The 19257-nt window shown below is 42.8% G+C and overlaps 1 protein-coding gene across 1 annotated transcript in view; it reads left to right on the top strand.

The window, feature by feature from the left end:
* The first annotated feature begins 986 nt into the window (after positions 1-986).
* The window catches only part of FRMD4A (FERM domain containing 4A), a 749223-nt gene continuing 730952 nt past the window's right edge, over positions 987-19257 (top strand). The window contains exon 1 of the mRNA XM_061436072.1: positions 987-1103. The gene's annotated coding sequence lies outside the window, so the exon portion shown is untranslated. The remainder of the gene's footprint in view (positions 1104-19257) is intronic.

Here is a 19257-nt window from a genome sequence, read left to right as displayed (position 1 = left end):
CCCTGTTACCTCTGGTGCTTGATTACTGAGACCAGGAAAATACAAGACATCCAGGGATAAATTATTTTGTAACATCATGTTTACAGAGTGTGAGCAACTCATTTGGAAAGTGTTAGATTTATAACTTAATGCATTAGTCTTACCTGTGATGTGATGAAGTCCCTGGGGAGGGAATAGAATGGTAGAAAGCTAAAAGGAAGACTTAGCTGACAGTTAAGACACCAAGCAGCCAGAAGAGGTAACCCTCTCCGCCGTTCGTTTTGGTAACCCCAGCTGCCCTATGGGCTGGGGTTTATGTGAAACAGAATGTGTGACGATAGCTGGCTTGGGGATCTATCACAAAAATGTTTAAGACCTGCTCCTTGGAAACCCCAGTCCTAGATGAATGTTTTCCCAAGACTCCATGAAAAGTCGTAGATAGGCGATGAGGGTCCCCGTATCAACCACTTGGGATCAGCCCAAGAGTCTGTGTTTCTGTGACATTCCCAGGTGATGCTGCTGTTGCTGATCCTGCAAGCCAACTCCATAATCGCTCTCCTGGTTTCTCTCCCTGGTCCTGCTCCTCTTCCCTCAGATTCCTCATTTCTCATATGAACACTGGTTTTTACCCACACTTCTCATCACTGTTTCTCTTTTCTGTAATTCTACCAGCCCCACCATCAGCTCAGCTCACACTTTGGTCATTTTTGAAATGAGTGAAACAAACAAACAAAAAGATATTCTCTTTGCCTTTCCAGTAACACATCTAAGGCTTAGGGGAGCACACAGGGCTACCCCATATCCAGAAAATAGATCCTTTTTTTTTTACTTTGTCTTTAATTGTCTCCTTTAAGATTGTTTCAGCCTTGTAGCTTTTTCATTGCTGCACCTGCTTTCTTTCTTACAAATAGTTTCAACCTAAAACAAACTGGTTATGAAACGAAATTGCACATCTACATGGGAACATGTCTATAATGAATTTTCTTTCCAGGTTACTGAACCATTTTTGGATTTGTTTGGCAATGAGTTTGGAGATCTCAGAAGAGGATGTAGAATCAGTGATTTATGCATTGTAATTTGGATGGTGTAGCACGATTACAGTTCTGATGATGTCACACATCAAGGTGATGTGTTAATGTTTGCATTTCTAGTAACATTTTGAAAAGTAAAAAGAAAATGGATAAAGTTAATTTTAATAGTATATTTCATTTCTTATCTAAAATATTATCATTTCCACACGTAATCAATATGGAAATTGTGGGCTTTTCTAGTGGCTCAGTGGTAAAGAATCCACCTGCCAATGCAGGAGGCACGGCTTTGGTCCCTGAGTTAGGAACATCCCCTGTAGGAGGAAATGGCAACCTAACCCAGTATTCTTGCCTGCGGAATCCCATGTACAGAGAGGCCTGGTGGCTTACTGTCCATGGGGCCACAAAAGAGTCGAGACAACTTTGCTACTAAACAACAAGAACAAGAACGACAACATTGTTTCGTACTAAGCCTTTGAAATCCAGTGTGCATTTCCTATTTATAGCCTATATCCATCTGGACATTTCAAGCACTCCATCACCATATGTGGTTAGTGGTTTCCGAATCATTGTTTTCCATTTCCTCTTTGACTGCCTGGGTTTAAATACAGCTGGCTCTCAGTATCTTAGGGTTTTGAATCAGCAGATTCAACTAACCGAAGATCGAATCTGCAGATGTGAAACCCGTGGATACAGAGGGCAGACTGTATACACTGTTTTATATGAGACTTGAGCATCCCTGGAGTTAGGGATCCTGGAACCAATCCCATATATATGCCAAGGGGTGACTGCAATGTCATTTAAAAATTAAAGTCTTTCAATATTGTTTAGCCCAAACCCCTACTTTATAGATAGGAGACTTGAGTCCACTAGAGGTAAAGTGAGCTGCCCAGGGTGCTCAGTGAGCTGAGGACTCTGTGTGTTCTGAGCCCATGTCTCCTGCCTCACAGGTCATGGCTCTTTGCAGACCATACTCCAGTCCTGCATTGTGGTGACTCATGACACTTGTCTAGACAGGAATAAGCCAAACTATGCAAATGGTGCATTCTGTGCTCTGCCTCTGACTTGAGATAGAATCAGAGTCATATCTTTCTCTTGACAGATTCACTTGTTCACTCAATTCATTTAACTGCCTACTACGTACTCAAGTTTAGGAGTGCAAACATACTCTGAAGAGATTCTGTCTGTAGGGGACAGGAGGCTGTTACTGCGTCAATTGCAATTACAAAACCCTGTGTTAAAGGGCTTTGAGTGTGTAAGTTTCAAAAAGCTCTGAGACCATCAAGGAGAGGGTGGATAAAGACATGGTCTGTGAAACATTTTGAGTGTGGAGGACAGTCTAACAGAATAGACAGATGCCACTGACACCTAGACTGAAATTTAGACCTTTACTCATTCAGGCAGGAAATGTTTATTCAGTTTGTATTCAGTTCAGTTCAGTTCAGTCCCTCAGTCGTGTCTGACTCTTTGCGACCCCATGAATCGCAGCACGCCAGGCCTCCCTGTCCATCACCAACTCCTGGAGTTCACTCAAACTCACGTCCATCGAGTCAGTGATGCCATCCAGCCATCTCATCCTCTGTCGTCCCCTTTTCCTCATGCCCCCAATCCCTCCGAACATCAGAGTCTTTTCCAATGAGTCAACTCTTCGCATGAAGTGGCCAAAGTACTGGAGTTTCAGCTTTAGCATCATTCCTTCCAAAGAAATCCCAGGGCTGATCTCCTTCCCAATGGACTGGTTGGATCTCCTTGCAGTCCAAGGGACTCTCAAGAGTCTTCTCCAACACCACAGTTCAAAAACATCAATTCTTCGGCGCTCAGCCTTCTTCACAGTCCAACTCTCACATCCATACATGACCACTGGAAAAACCATAGCCTTGACTAGACGAACCTTTGTTGGCAAAGTAATGTCTCTGTTTTTGAATGTGCTATCTAGGTTGGTCATAACTTTCCTTCCAAGGACTAAGCGTCTTTTAATTTCATGGCTGCAGTCACCATCTGCATTGATTTTGGAGCCCAAAAAAATAAAGTCGACACTATTTCCCCATCTATTTCCCATGAAGTGATGGGACCGGATGCCATGATCTTCGTTTTCTGAATGTTGAGCTTTAAGCCAACTTTTTCACTCTCCACTTTCACTTTCATCAAGAGGCTTTTGAGTTCCTCTTCACTTTCTGCCATAAGGGTGGTGTCATCTGCATATCTGAGGTTATTGATATTTCTCCCGGCAATCTTGATTCCAGCTTGTGTTTCTTCCAGTCCAGTGTTTCTCATGATGTACTCTGCATATAAGTTAAATAAGCAGGGTGACAATATACAGCCTTGACGTACTCCTTTTCCTATTTGGAACCAGTCTGTTGTTCCATGTCCAGTTCTAACTGTTGTTTCCTGACCTGCATACAGATATCTCAAGAGGCAGGTTAGGTGGTCTGGTATTCCCATCTTTTTCAGAATTTTCCACAGTTTATTGTGATCCACATAGTCAAAGGCTTTGGCATAGTCAATAAAGCAGAAATAGATGTTTTTCTGGAACTCTCTTGCTCTTTCTCTCTCTTTCTCTCTCTTTCTCTTTTCTTTCTTACTCATTCAGGCTGGAAATGTTTATTCAGTTTGTATTAGGCACTGGGAAATACAGTGGCAAACAAGACACACAGTTTGCGTATTAGAGAAGGCTACTATCTACTGGGAGAGACATACCAAAATAAATACATTAAGATGAATAAATAAGTTACAAACTATAAAAACAGAGCAAGACGCAATATGGTGACACAGTGAATGAGGGAAGGCTTATTGACTTTGCTCGAGGGGAGAATACCCGTCTCTGAAATCTGTGTTAGAGAGAGAGTAGTGTTTTATAAGCATAATTGAAACATCCAAATATATATCAATATAATGGGTCAAAGATGAGTTTTTTCTCACTCACATAAAATCCAAAGGGAATATTCCTGATCAGCAGGTGGCTGTTTTCCAGGCAGTGATTCAAGAACCCTGTTCCCTTCTGTTGTAGCTCCTCAGTTTTCAACACATAACTTTCACGGTCGCCATGCTCTTCTGTATCATGTTTTTTTTCAGCTGGGGGTAGCTGGCCTGTGAGTGATGTATGTTATGTTTGTGCATAATCGCTTGACATGTCTTATTGCAAGGTAGTAAGACATAGCTGTGTGCTCAGGAGAAAAGGGAAACAGATTCATATTGGTGACCATCTAGCTAGTTTTCACCATAGTTTCTAAGGATCTAAAGGATTTATCTCTGCAAAGAATAGAGGGAAGAATGTTTTTGGCAGGGGAAAAGATACATGCAAGGCTCTGAGGTAAGAAAGAGCTTGACATGTTTGAGGAGCTGAAACAAGAATAGGGGGCTGAAATACTTACTGGGGAAGCATAGTAATGTTTTCTAAACTCTTCAGACTCTTAGGTTAGTTTCTCTTTTAGTAATAGACTGGCCTCTTTTTATGTACATCCAAAAGAGAAAAAATAAATATTATGATTGCAAAAAAAAAAAAAAAAAAGGATAGGGTAGTTGAAGCATGGTGAACAGGAATGGAGCAACTGAGAGCGTGGTGAAGAAATGTGCAAGGGTCCAAGTACGAGAGCAGTCTAGGGTTGTTAATTTTTTGTTGTCATAAAATATACGTAACATCAAACTTAGCAATTTAACCATTTGTAACTATATCATTCGTGCATTTAATACATTCACATTGTTGTGCAACCATAACCACCCTCCATTTCAAGAACTTTTTTTGTCATCCGAAACGGAAATTGTGTACCCAATTCCCCCTCCCTCTAGCCTTTGGGAACCACTGGTTTACTTTCTGTCTCTGTGAATTTGACACGGTTTTAGGAACTTCTTATAAGAGCATTCATATAGTATTTGTCCTTTTGTGTCTGGCTTATTGCTCTTAGCGTAATATCTTCAAGGTTCACCCATGTTGTAGCACATATCAGACTTTTATTCTTTTTTTAAAGACTGAATGATATTCCATTGCACACATATAACACATCCTGTTTATCCATTCATCTTCCATCAGTGGACCTTTGGGTTGTTCCACCTTTCAGCTACTGTGAATAATGCTGCTTTGAACACCAGTGTACACATATATGTCTGAGTCCCTGCTTTCAATTTTTGGGGCTATATACCCAGATGAACTGCTAGATCATATCATAATTCTATGTTTAATTTTTTGAGGAACCACCATAATGTTTCCTCCATGGCTGCACCGTTTTGCATTCCCACTAGCAAGGTGCAAAGAGTCCATTTTCTCTACATTCTCCCCAACACTTATAATTTTGTTTTTCTTTTAAAAATAATAACCATAGTAAATGGTACCCATAGTAATGGTATCTCACCGTGTTTTCGATTTGCATCTCTCTAATGTTTCGTGATTTTGAGCCTCTTTTCATGTGCTTATTGGCCATTTTTATCAGTCTTATTTGGAGAAATGTCTATTCAAATTTTAGGCCTTTTTAAAATCGGGTTGTTTAGTTTTTAATTGTTGTTGAGGGGGTTAGGATTTTATTCTCAGTGCAATGGAAAGGCATTGTGGCACTCAAGCAAGGAAGTGATGTTTTAGGGAGAACCTATGCCTTTCTCAAAGGATTGTGTGAAATTCTCCAGCAACACAGGCTGCTGGGTCCAGAAGCAGTGTGGGTGGATATGGATGACATCACTAACCACAAGAGTCTCTGTTCACTATGAGCTAAAAATGTCACGTAATTAGGGCAGAAGGCTTAGGTTCTGTTTTTCCTCCCACAAACTTCAGCAACGTCCTATATTTCTATGCTGTTCCCATAGTGTCCCATATTTTCATCTACTGAAGCTGAGATGGAGTGGGGGTGGGGCAAAGCTCTGAGTCTGAAAATGATTCACTCTCCAGGGCCCATTTAGTCCTGTGAATTGTTAAAAATTGACTTGTAGTTGATTTTAAATGTTTCAGATGTACCTTTCCTGATTATTTTCCATTGCGGATTATTGCAAGATATTTAAATTTATTTATTTTTGGCTGTGTTGGGTTCTTCGTTGCTGCATGCAGGCTATCTTTAGTTGTGGTGAGTTGGGGCGGCTCTCTAGGTGCAGGGCTCAGGCTTCTCATTGCAGTGGCTTCTCTTGTCCTGGAGCACAGGGATCCTCAATGGCTGCAGCTCATGGGCTCTGTAGTTGTGGCACATGGGCTTAGTTGCTCTGCAGAATGTGGGATCTTCCCGTAGCAGGAATCAAATCCATGTCCCCTGCATTGGCAGGCTGATTCTTAACCACTGGACCACCAGGGAAGTCCTATTGCAAGATATTGAATATAGTTCCTGTGCTACACAGTAGGTCCTTGTTGTGTATCTATTTTACATATAGTAGTGTGTATCCGCCGCCCGCCCGCCCCCCTCCTCTGCCTCTTGTCTCCACTCTGGCCTGTGATTCTTAAAGGGCCTGATGAAGGAACTCAATTAGTTCAGGCACTAATCTTGGTGGTTGTGATTACAGCAAAGAAACCTATTCCTTGAAAAACTGGTAATATTATCAATTCATTTCACACCAGCCCAACAGGAACAATAAAGTGTGAGCAAGAGATCAGTGACGGGGAAGCGATAGGGTTTCTGCAGTCCTGAGAGCTAGTTCCCCTCATTTGGTTTTATACATCCCATTATGTTCAAATCAGCATTAAATATTAGACTTAACAGAGCACTTGACAATTTTATCAGTTTATCAAAATAGGATACGAGCAACTGAGCACGCGTGCATGCCCTGCACTATACAGTAGGTTCTCATTAGTTACCCATTTTATTTGTAGAGATGTGGATGGACCTAGAGAGTGTCATAGTTCTTGTTTACCCACTAAGGCAGTGGTTCTCAAACTTGAGTGTGTTAAAATTGTCTGCTGGTAGTGGTTCAGTCACTAAATTATGTCCGACTCTTGCGACCCCTTGGACTGTAGCCTGCCAGGTTCTTCTGTCCATGGGATTTCCCAGGCAAGAACACTGGAATGGGTTGCCATTCGCTCTTCCAGGGAACCTTCCCAACCCTGGTATTGAACCTGTGTCTCCTGCATCGCAGGCAGATGCTTTACCACTAACGGCCTGTTCAAACACATAGTGCTGGGCCCAGTCTCCCCGAACTTCTGACTCAGTAGGGCTGGGTGGGCAAGAATGTGCATTCCCAAATTCCCAGGGCTTGCTGCTGCTGCTGGTCTGGGCCTCCCTGTTAAACCCTCACCTGAAGACAGTAAGCCCAGCTCTGTGGAGTCAGAGAGCAAGCTGATTCAGAGTTCTTCAAATAGCAGTGATTCAGCTACTGTTCATCATGGCCTGGTGCTAGGCAGCTACATCCTCTGCGGAGGTTTTCTTCTGCAGTGCAGTATGCATGCAGGTGTGCGTGTGGGGTGGGGTAGGGGTGGTGAACAGACATGCCAGTCCATGACCCCTGGGGATTCTTCAAAGCCCACTGCTTTTCTGTGCAGACATTGTAAGTAGAAAGCCCCAGGCCCTGATGTGGCTGGGAGAAAGTTACCTACTCTTTCTCTCCTGTTTGTTTCATGTGATGAAAAGGAATAATGCTATTGTCTCTATTGCTCAGCAGTACACAGGCATTAATTATACCCGTGAAAATCTTTAATCTCATTCAGACAGCTCATTAAAAATATATTAATCGAACATCCACCTTATGAAACCTTTGTTCTACATACTGGAGATACAGCAGTGAACACAAATCAGTCCCTGATCAAGTTAAAACTTTTTTTCCTAGTGGCAGAGATAGGAAATAAACAAATGGAAAGGTAAATATGTGGTATGTTGGATGGCAATAGATGCTGTGGGGGAAACAGGGTAGAGTATGGGAGACAGGATGTGGTGAGAATGGAAAGATTTGCCTTTTGTGTGTGTGTGTGTGCGTGTGTGTGCACACGTACGTGCATAGTGGTCAGGCAGGTGTCTCTGAGAAGATGGCACTTGGGCAGACTCTGAGGAAGTGAGGGAGTGAGCCACATGAAAATCTGGAAGAATAGTGTGCTAGGCAGAGGGAACAGCATGTGCAAAGGTCCTGGGATGGGAGTACACTTAGCATTTCAGGGAAGAGCCAAGAAGCTAGGGTGGCTGGTGAGGAACCACATTAAAGAGGAGAGGGCGAGAGAAAAAGTCAGAGAAATAACCAGGACCAGCTTGCATAGGACCTTGTAAACTATTCTAAAGAGATGAAGTGGGCATCACTGGAGGGTTTGGAGCAGAGAAGGGGTACAGTGGGATTTACATATTAAAAGGATTTTCTTAGCTGCTGGTGGCACTGTAAGGGAGTTATGGGGGGCAGGCAGGCAGGAAGACCAGTTAGGATGCAGATTCAATAACCAAGATGAGTCATAATGGTTGAGGGGATCAGGATGCAAATGGGGTGATGAGTGGTAGGACACTGAAGGAAGAGCCAACAGGATTTACTCGTTTAGATTAGGGGGAAGGGGAGAGAGGGGGGGGATCCAGGATGGCTCCAGGTTCTTTGAGTCCAGCAACTGGAATAACAGAATTGCCAGTAATTAACTGAGCCCGGGAAACGTGGTCTAGCTGAACACCCAGGAGAGAGGAAAACAATACAAGATGTAAAGGAAAATCACCCAGATCCTATAGCCTCAGCAGAGCTGACATTTTTATTTTGTAATTCTTTCCATTTCCTAGTCCTATTCATTTGTAGTTTACACAGAGGTGTAGGTAACATTATTGAGTAGTTAAAATATGACAGTTAACTGTAATAAGCATTTCTCATGTATTATCATACTGAATCCTCACAAACTGCCCAGAATAAAGACCACAAAAGCTTAGACAGGTTGAGTAACACCTAGCTAGTAAACAGAATTCAATTTCATCCAGAACTAGAGTTTCACCCAGGACTGTCTGACTTCAAAAATCCAAGTTACTCCCTATTACTCTACATTTCTTCATTATGTATGTATATAAAACCCAGAGAACCCCAAGTGTTACAACTTTTGGAGCCATTGCCTCCTTTCTCTGGTACTGATGGAATCTCCCCACTTCCACAAGATTCCTGCGTCCTTTTCAGGGATCACTTTCCCTGGAATGTCTGAAATAAAGTTTAGACCTCCAGGGCTAAATGTGTAATCCACCATGAGGTTTATTGACTTGTGACAGTTGGGGAGAGCACTCCAGGGAAACCAGAGTGTCTCATCACACAGAGGAGGTGATGAGGTTGTCAGGACTGGGGAAAACGGTGGGATTTACCTGAAATTCAACTAAATCAATGTGGTTTCTAAGCAAAGTAAGGCTGTGTGTAAAGGAATTAGCATCCTCCTGGGCTAAGGGAGCAGACTCAGATTTTTTTTGCAAACGACAGTGTTAAACATGGGCGGTTGTATCCAAAATCCCTTATCTGAGGCTCTGCACCTGGGTTGGAAATTCAGGCTACTTCATCTGTATCCAAGATGACTGGGCTGTCTCAGCTAGCAGCGGGATGTTCCATTCTTCTGAAAATGATTTTGGACAGGAAAGTTTCTGGAAATTTATAGTTTTAGAGAACACAGTTTCTCAGGTCTATGTCTTTTTATTTTTATTTTTTAGAAATAAAGTCTTTAATTTACAAACATTTTACATTTACAGAAAGATTATAAAAGAGATTTGCCGGGAAGAAGAGCCAGAAGTAATAAGATATTTTTTCATAAAAATCTCCCTAAGTTACATAAGTTGAGCAGTCACCAAGCACTTATTTATGGGCAAATGATAAGTAAATGAGGGCGCCTTTTTCTGGTTTTTCTTTATCACCTACATCTCCACCCTTTCTTTCTTTTGTCCTCCACGTTGCAATACTCTGTGATAACAGAATCCAACTTTTAGATGTTGACTGTTGCGGTAGGTCGGAAATTGCATTATTTGATTTGCCATAATCACCCTCTATAATGTTATGTGCAGCTTATATGAAGCATGACCTCTGAACTAAGTTTTTATAAAGCTCACTAGACAGACTTCTAGGATCTGGATTAACAACAGACTTCTGTTGCCTCTCAGCCTCCATCTTAACAGTGCTTTTGAAGTTTATACAGAAAGCTTTAAAAGTTAGTTTGTGCCCTTGGTTTTTACTCTTACAACTGCCAAAATACCTCTATAAGCCTTATCTGTTATTCTTTCATATATTGTATAATAAATGTATAGAATCCATTGACCAACTAAATTGTCGGGTGTCTGTAAATGAGACCAAAATGTGGGTTGCTTCTTTTCATGAAGTCATTTCTCTCGGGGGTTACTGTCAGTGAACTGCAGCTAACCTGTAACTGTGAATGCTTCGTGTCGTCAGTATTTGCATCACCTTCATAAACGTGTGCAAGTCCTGTGACTCCCAGCTTAACTGAAATACTGTTATGCCACCTAACTTGAGTACAGCAAACTGGTGTTAGGTTTTAATGTAATTGATGTAAAACGATACCCCATAAATAAAAAAGTTATTTGTGTTTGGTTTCAAAAAAAAAAAAAGAGATTTGCCGTAATCTGCCTACTTGTTTGCCCCTATTATCATTTAACTTTATTATGATACGTTTGTTACAATTAATGAACAAATATTGATTTTTAAAAAAATTTTAAATTGCAGGATAATTGCTTTACAATGTTGTATTAGTTTCTGGTGTACAACAAAGTAAATCAGCCGTATATATACATATATCCCTTCCTTCTTGTACCTCCCTCCAGCTGCCCCATCCCACCTCTCTAGGTCATCCCTGAGCTGAGCTCCCTGTGCTGTACAGCAGGCTCCCACTAGCCATCCATTTTACACATGGTAGTGTATGTATCAGAGAAGGCGATGGCACCCCACTCCAGTACTTTTGCCTGGAAAATCCCTTGGACGGAGGAGCCTGATAGGCTGCAGTCCATGGGGTCGCGAAGAGTTGGACATGACTGAGCGACCTCACTTTCCACTTTCATGCATTGGAGGAAATGGCAACCCACTCCAGTGTTCTTGCCTGGAGAATCCCAGGGACAGGGGAACCTGGTGGGCTGCCGCCTATGGGGTCGCACAGAGTTGTCGACTGAAGCGACTGAAGCGACTTAGCAGCTGCAGCAGCAGTGTATGTGTGTCAGTGCTACTCTCAGTTCGTCCCACCCTCTCCCTGCCGTATCTCTATTCCTGCCCTGCAAATAGGTTCATCTGTACCATTTTTCTAGATTCCGTATATATATATGTGTTAATATATGATATTTGTTTTTCTCTTTCTGACTTACTTCACTTCTTAGATATATATACGTGTTAATAATATATGATATTTGTTTTTCTCTTTCTGACTTACTTCACTCTGTATAACAGGCTCTAGGTTCATCTACTTCAGTAACACTGACTCAAATTCGTTCAGGGCTATGTCTTTTTGCTTATTAACAAAAGTGCTCAGAAGGAAGCTGGCTTCTCTGCTCTGTGCCCTTATTCCTGGGGCTCCTGTTTTTCTTGCAACCCAGGCTCACTCTGCCGTGGTCCTATGTCTCCCCAACCCATAAATTCCAGCTCATAAGTATCAGCTGCTGGTACTTGTCTGTTCATTTGGGGTCATGGTGTGGGATTACAGTACCATGAAGGTGACGCTGTGATGTTTCACTGCCAATATGACAGTCTCAACAATCATTTCCTATGTCAAGGAAATTGTCCACTGGCAAGTCCTGCTTACTGCCCTTCTCTTAGACTTCTCTGCCCTCCTCGGTTTTCTGAGTCTCCAAGTCTTCCTCTTTTCTCCTGTTTTGGGGCCTCCTCCATTCTGGAAATTATGGGGGAGTCATTAACACCCCCAAGCTGCCCTCTTTGAAGAAGGGATGTCTCTGATCCCCCTTTTCATATGCACAGGACCTCGCTGAGAATGAATGTAAACAGAAGTGAGTGAAGGGGTCCCATTTGCCCTTTAGGAAGGACATCTGGATGCATGCGGATGAAGTACCGGAGGCAGGGAACCCAGTGAGGAAGCGATGTGGACAGTGCATCCCCTGGGAGAGCCTGAACTGAGGAGGATTGAAGAGAAGCAGAAAATCACATCCCCAGAAAGGCTGGAGGATGGCTGAGAGTGACTGCAAGGGAACCTCAGGTGAAGTGGCCAGGGCCTCCCTGAGGATAGGATCTGAGGGGAGGGAGATACCCAAAGTCTGTAAAGATGGGAGCAAATGCCATGACCCTAGGGGGCTACTAGGAGACACTCTCTACTACCCAGGTCATGGCTGGTCCAGGCAGACAAGAGAGACCATTTTAGGGTTGTTTTCTGGTTTGGGGGGGCTTGTACACCTGACTTGGTAGATGGGCAGGATGGATTATTTTACCCTCATTTCACATTTTCACTTCATCTGCAAAGTGGACATGCCTGTCAGGGTGTAACTGATGCTTTCCATTGGGCTGCCTTGGGCCATGAGGGGTGTTCAGTGGTGTGTAATTAATAACTGCTAACAGCTCTATTATAATGTACACTCAAGAGTAAACCGTCCCATTAATCTTCACCGCATGAGGAAAAAAGCATCCTTTGATGAGATCCTAGAATTTGCTGGAAGAAATGCCCACAATATAGTGTGAGGATGAAGAACAAAAGAAGCTCTGTTTTTTCTTTTTTTTTTTTAAGGTGACATCACTGATTCACTCAACAGATACTAATTGAGGACTTGCTATGTGCCAGGAACTGTTCTAGGTACTACACAGAGCGGTGAATGAAGAAAGCAAGACCCCTTCTTATGGAGCTGATATTTGGTGAGGGAGACAGGCAAATACCAAGTAACAAATAAGCGAGACAATCAAATTGTGGTTAGTGCAATGAAGAGAGAGGATTCATGTTTCTGAACTCAGGTTTGGCTACTTGTCACTCAGGAATCCAATACTGAGAGACAAGTGTTGGGTAAAAGGAAAGACAGCTTTATTGAGGAGGCTCGAAACCCTAGGGAGAAGGTGGGCTCATGTCCCAAAGAGCTAACTCCCCCTTGTCCATCAGGGAGCCAGAGTTTTGTTGTTGTTCAGTCGCTCACTCATGTCCGACTGACTCTTTGTGACCCTGTGGACTGCAGCATGCCAGGCTTCCCTGTCCTTCACTATCTCCCAGAGTTTGCTTAAACTCACGTCCATTGAGTTGGTGATGCCATCCAACCATCTTGTCCTCTGTTGCTCCCTTCTCTTCTTGCCCCTGATCCTTTCCAGCTTTAGGGTCTTTTCCGATGAGTTTTTAAAGGAGAGTTTTAGGGCTGCATATGTTGGTGACAGGGTTGTGTGCCGAGCAGCACAGTGAGCTCTGACAGTCATCGTGAAATTGATTGTGCAGCAGTATGACTAGCTGGAGAAGGAAATGGCAACCACTCCAGTGTTCTTGCCTAGAGAATCCCAGGGATGGGGGAGCCTGGTGGGCCGCCATCTATGGGGTCACACAGAGTTGGACACGACTGAAGTGACTTAGCATCACTAGCACCATCTTGATTGTTTTAAGTACAGTTAATCTTCAGTTCCAAGGTCAGTTTGTTCCCATTTCCTTGAGGCCAGCTCTTGGAATTGTGTAAAACGGAGCAATTTATGTACCATCTACAGTCTGCTCTTCATGCTGTCAACTTCTCCCACCTGGTGACGGTTTCAGTATCTGCAAACAGCTCAAAGGACACGGCTCAGAATTTATCTGTAGCCTTGAGGAGAAACTAAAGGTCCTTGGCTATGTTTAATGGCTATTATTGTTTTGTCTTATTTGACTGTCTTCCTTTGTTTCTGCATTTTCTCATTTCTCTGATTAAATTTGTTCTTTGACTAAAGTTTTCCTACAGCAGGCAGGTGGAAAACATGGTGGTTGAGGCCAGGGTGGGGAATCTGCCCTGGAAAGGCCCCATAGGATGCTGGTCTGTAACATTAACAGGGCAACATGATGGAGTATGTAAGTTAGGATGGTCAGGGCAGGCCTTTCTGATAAGGTGACAGTGAGGTTTATTCATCTGGCTCAAACCATGATGTCTCCATGAGGGCAAGTTGAGCACCAGTGATCTAGGCTTCAGGCAACTTGATTAGGAATACCATCAGAACTCATGTAACCACCTTCTTGCAGTGGCTTCTCTCCACGTTCCTGATTGCCTAGAAGTACAGGGTGCTTTGACCTTGATGAGACATGGATGTTTTGAGAAGACACCAGATTGCATCTGGTGTTACACTCTTGTTATCAGCTTTAGGAGATGAGAGCATGGAGGGTGCAACCTCCCTGGGTCTCAGGGCTACCATGGGAGGAAGAAGGGCCAGAGTGGAGGGCTTTGGATCCCCAGTGCTGGGTGCTTCCTGCTCCAGCCATGGACCCTGGACTGTTTTTGTTTACTTCCTTTTCTCACATCATCTTATGGACCTCCCAGTCATGTTATCGACGCTTATCATCTTCTCCCTTACCTTCTCTTCACGACATTGTATGTCCTGAAGAGAAGCTGTCAGTTCAGTTCAGTTCAGTCGCTCAGTCATGTCCGACTCTTTGCGACTCCACGAATCACAGCATGCCAGGCCTCCCTGTCCATCACCAACTCCTGGAGTTCACTCAAACTCATGTGCATCGAGTCGGTGATACCATCCAGCCATCTCATCCTCTGTCATCCCCTTCTTCTCCTGCCCCCAATCCCTCCCAGCATCAGGGTCTTTTCCAATGAGTCAACTCTTCACATGAGATGGCCAAAGTATTGGAATTTCAGCTTCGGCATAAGTCCTTCCAATGAACACCCAGGACTTATCTCCTTTAGGATGGACTGGTTGGATCTCCTTGCAGTCCAAGGGACTCTCAAGAGTCTCCTCCAATACCACAGTTCAAAAGCATCAATTCTTCAGCGCTCAGCTTTCTTCACAGTCCAACTCTCACATCCATACATGACCACTGGAAAAACCATAGCCTTGACTAGGTTCGGACCTTTGTTGGCAAAGTAATGTCTCTGCTTTTGAATATGCTATCTAGGTTTGTCATAACTTTCCTTCCAAGGACTAAGTGTCTTTTAATTTCATGGCTGCAGTCACCATCTGCAGTGATTTTGGAGCCCCAAAAATAAAGTCTGACACCGTTTCCACTGTTTCCCCATCTATTTCCCATGAAGTGGTGGGACCGGATGCCATGATCTTCATTTTCTGAATGTTGAGCTTTAAGCCAACTTTTTCACTCTCCACTTTCACTTTCATCAAGAGGCTTTTGAGTTCCTCTTCACTTTCTGCCATAAGGGTGGTGTCATCTGCATATCTGAGGTTACTGATATTTCTCCTGGAAATCTTGATTGCAGCTTGTGTTTCTTCCCGTCCAGCATTTCTCATGATGTACTCTGCATATAAGTTAAATAAGCAGGGTGACAATATATAGCCTTGATGTACTCCTTTTCCTATTTGGAACCAGTCTGTTGTTCCATGTCCAGTTCTAACTGTTGCTTCCTGACCTGCATACAGGTTTCTCAAGAGGCAGGTCAGGTGGTCTGGTATTCCCATCTTTTTCAGAATTTTCCACAGTTTATTGTGATCCACATAGTCAAAGGCTTTGGCATAGTCAATAAAGCAGAAATAGATATTTTTCTGGAACTCTCTTGCTTTTTCGATGATCCAGCAGATGTTGGCAATTTGATCTCTGGTTCCTCTGCCTTTTCTAAAACCAGCTTGAACATCTGGAAGTTCACAGTTCACGTATTGCTGAAGCCTGGCTTGGAGAATTTTGAGTATTACTTTACTAGCGTGTGAGATGAGTGCAATTGTTTGAGCATTGATGAGTGTGGTAGTTTGAGCATTCTTTGGCATTGCCTTTCTTCGGGATTGGAATGAAAACTGACCTTTTCCAGTCCTGTGGCCATTTCTTCTAAGGCAGGAATCCCTTAGAAGAAACAGAGTAGCCATCGTGGTCAAGAGTCCAAAATGCAGTACTTGGATGCAATCTCAAAAACGACAGAATGATCTCTGTTCGTTTCCAAGACAAACCATTCAATATCACAGTAATCCAAGTCTATGCCCCAAATAGTAACGCTGAAGAAGCTGAAGTTGAATGGTTCTACGAAGACCTATAAGACCTTTTAGAAATAACACAAAAAAGATGTCCTTTTCATTATAGGGGACTGGAATGCAAAAGTACGAAGTCAAGAAACACCTGGAGTAACAGGCAAATTTGGCCTTGGAATACAGAATGAAGCAGGGCAAAGACTAATAGAGTTTTGCCAAGAAAATGCACTGGTCATAGCAAACACCCTCTTCCAACAACACAAGAGAAGACTCTACACATGGATATCACCAGATGGTCAACACTGAAATCAGATTGATTATATTCTTTGCAGCCAAAGATGGAGAAGCTCTATACAGTCAGCAAAAACAAGACCGGGAGCTGACTGTGGCTCAGATCATGAACTTCTTATTGCCAAATTCAGACTTAAGTTGAAGAAAGTAGGGAAAACCACTAGACCATTCAGGTATGACCTAAATCAAATGCCTTATAATTATACAATGGAAGTGAGAAATAAATTTAAGGGACTAGATCTGATAGATAGAGTGCCTGATGAACTATGGACGGAGGTTCGTGACATTGTACAGGAGACAGGGATCAAGACCATCCCCATGGAAAAGAAATGCAAAAAAGCAAAATGGCTGTCGGGGGAGGCCTTACAAATAGCTGTGAAAAGAAGGAAAGTGAAAAGCAAAGGAGAAAAGGAAAGATGTAAGCGTCTGAATGCAGAGTTCCAAAGAATAGCAAGAAGAGATAAGAAAGCCTTCCTCAGCGATCAATGCAAAGAAATAGAGGAAAACAACAGAATGGGAAAGACTAGAGATTTCTTCAAGAAAATTAGAGATACCAAGGGAACATTTCATGCAAAGATGGGCTCGATAAAGGACAGAAATGGTATGGACCTAACAGAAGCAGAAGATATCAAAAGAGGTGGCAAGAATACACAGGAGAACTGTGCAAAAAAGATCTTCATGACCAAGATAATCACGATGGTGTGATCCCTCACCTAGAGCCAGACATCCTGGAATGTGAAGTCAAGTGGGCCTTAGAAAGCATCACTATGAACAAAGCTAATGGAGGTGATGGAATTCCAGTTGAGCTATTTCAAATCCTGAAAGATGAAGCTGTGAAGAGAAGCTGTACCTATGGCTTAAGAGAGAATTTATTACATTATAACCTACCACTTTCTAGAAAGACCATGCATGGATCAACACCAATCATGCAGAATAAAAGTTGTCTATATGTGTGTGTGCATGGACCATATATGTATGTATACATACACATACATGTTTATGTGTGTATATTACCACTAGCACCTCCTGGGAGGCCCTATAAATATATATATTTAAATATACTTTATATATAAAATTTGAAAATATATTTTATTCCATATCTTACATCTATTTTTTATCTTGTGATAAAGTATCAGCCATGAAGTCCCTATAGAAAGGAAACAAGAATGTGCGTGTCCTTTGACCTTGAAGTCTAATACACACTAACTAGGACAGGATGGTTTTGGAGGAAGAGGAACAGTGTCCCTGCTCTTTGTTCATGAAGGTCACAGCACTGGAGCTTGGGTGGCCAGGTGCTTGGGTCACCCTTGGCCAACCTGCCTCTAGCTGCCAAGGTCCATGGGATCAGAGTCCATCTCTGGCATGCGGTGCCGTTCCAGAGCTGCTACAGCTCACGGAGCCCCATGCTGACTGTGCTGACCCCTCAAGACCTCTGTGAGCTCTTTCATTCTGTTGCTCCCTGAGGCTGGCTGGGAGCAGATGGCGTAGACAGGCCCTAGACATTGGGGAAAGAAGCTCTCTGTCCAAAATCATTCCCCTCACTGTGGCATGAAATACCCTTTGTATTAAAGACCAGCAAGTCAATTACACTGAAGTATAGTTGACTTAAAATATTATATTAATTTCACATGTACAGCAGAGCAATTCAATGTTTTTGTAGATTATACTCCCTTTAAAGCTATTATAAAATATTGACTATAATTCCTAATATATGATATCCTTATAGCTTATTTATTTGTAGTTTCTATCTCTTAATCCTGCACCCCTATCTTGTCCCTCCTCCCTTCCCTCTCCCCACTGGTAACCGCTGATTTGTTCTCTGTATCTGTGAGTCTGTTTCTGCTTTGTTATGTTCATTAATTTTTAAATTTTGTATATGTGATAACATATAATATTTGCCTTTCTCTATCTGACATATTTCACTAAGCCTAATACCTTTCAGGTTCATCTATGTTGTTGCAAATGGCAAAATGTTATCTTTTCTTATGGCTTAGTAATATTCCATTATATGTGTGTTATCTTCTTTATTCATCTGTTGATGGAGACTTAGGTTGCTTGCATTTCTTGGCAATGAAAATTGGGGTTCATGTGTCTTTTTAAAATACTGTTTTTTTATTTTGGATATATACCCAGGAGAGGAATTGCTGGATCATATGGTAGTTCTATTTTTAGGTTTTTGTTTTTTATAGTGACTGCATCAATTTACATTCCCACCAACAGTGCATACGTGTTCTCTTTTCTCCACACCCTTGTCAAAACTTGTCTGCTGCTGCTGCTGCTAAGTCACTTCATTCGTGTCCGACTCTGTGCGACCCCATAGACGGCAGCCCACCAGGCTCCCCCGTCCCTGGGATTCTCCAGGCAAGAACACTGGAGTGGGTTGCCATTTCCTTCTCCAATGCATGAAAGTGAAAAGTGAACAAAACTTGTCATTTGTGGTCTTTTTGATGATAACCATTCTTAGAGGTCAGAGGTGATAATCTCTTTGTGGTCATTTCTAAAGGTGCTGGACAGGGAGGGGACAGTTTCTAGATAATCTTCTGTGCCCAGGGGGACGAGGTTACTTATGGGGAACCCATCTCCTCTTTCCTGTATTTATTCATTTGACAAATATTAGCGAGAGTACTGCATGTGAGGCACTATTTAGATGTGGGGATAGAATGATAAACAGAAGTCCTCAATCTCACAGAGCTTATATTCCAGCAGAGATGAAGGAAACAGTGAAGAAATAAATAAGTAAAATGAATAGTGTAATAGATGATGATAAGTACTTTGGAGGAAGATATGCAGAGGGAGGTGAGGAATTCCAGTGGGAGGGGGATACATGATACCCCTTTAAGTAGAATGGTCAGGGAAGCCCGCAGGAAAGGAAAGAGGTTATGCAGTTCTGGGGGGTGGGGTGGGATTTCCAGGTAGAAGGACCAGCAAGGGCAGAAGCTGAAAGGTGGGATTCTGATGGTGACTGGGGACCAACGAGGAGGCTGCATGGCTGAAGTGGAGGAGGTGGGGAGAGAGGAGGGGATAGGATTCGAGGCTGGAGGGTATCAGCTCAGGTACGGCC

The sequence above is a fragment of the Bos javanicus genome, chromosome 13, assembly GCF_032452875.1.
Source record: "Bos javanicus breed banteng chromosome 13, ARS-OSU_banteng_1.0, whole genome shotgun sequence".
NCBI lineage: Eukaryota > Metazoa > Chordata > Mammalia > Artiodactyla > Bovidae > Bos > Bos javanicus.
The sequence above is the reverse complement of the archived record's forward strand: the minus strand, read 5'-3'. Positions and strand labels throughout refer to the sequence as shown.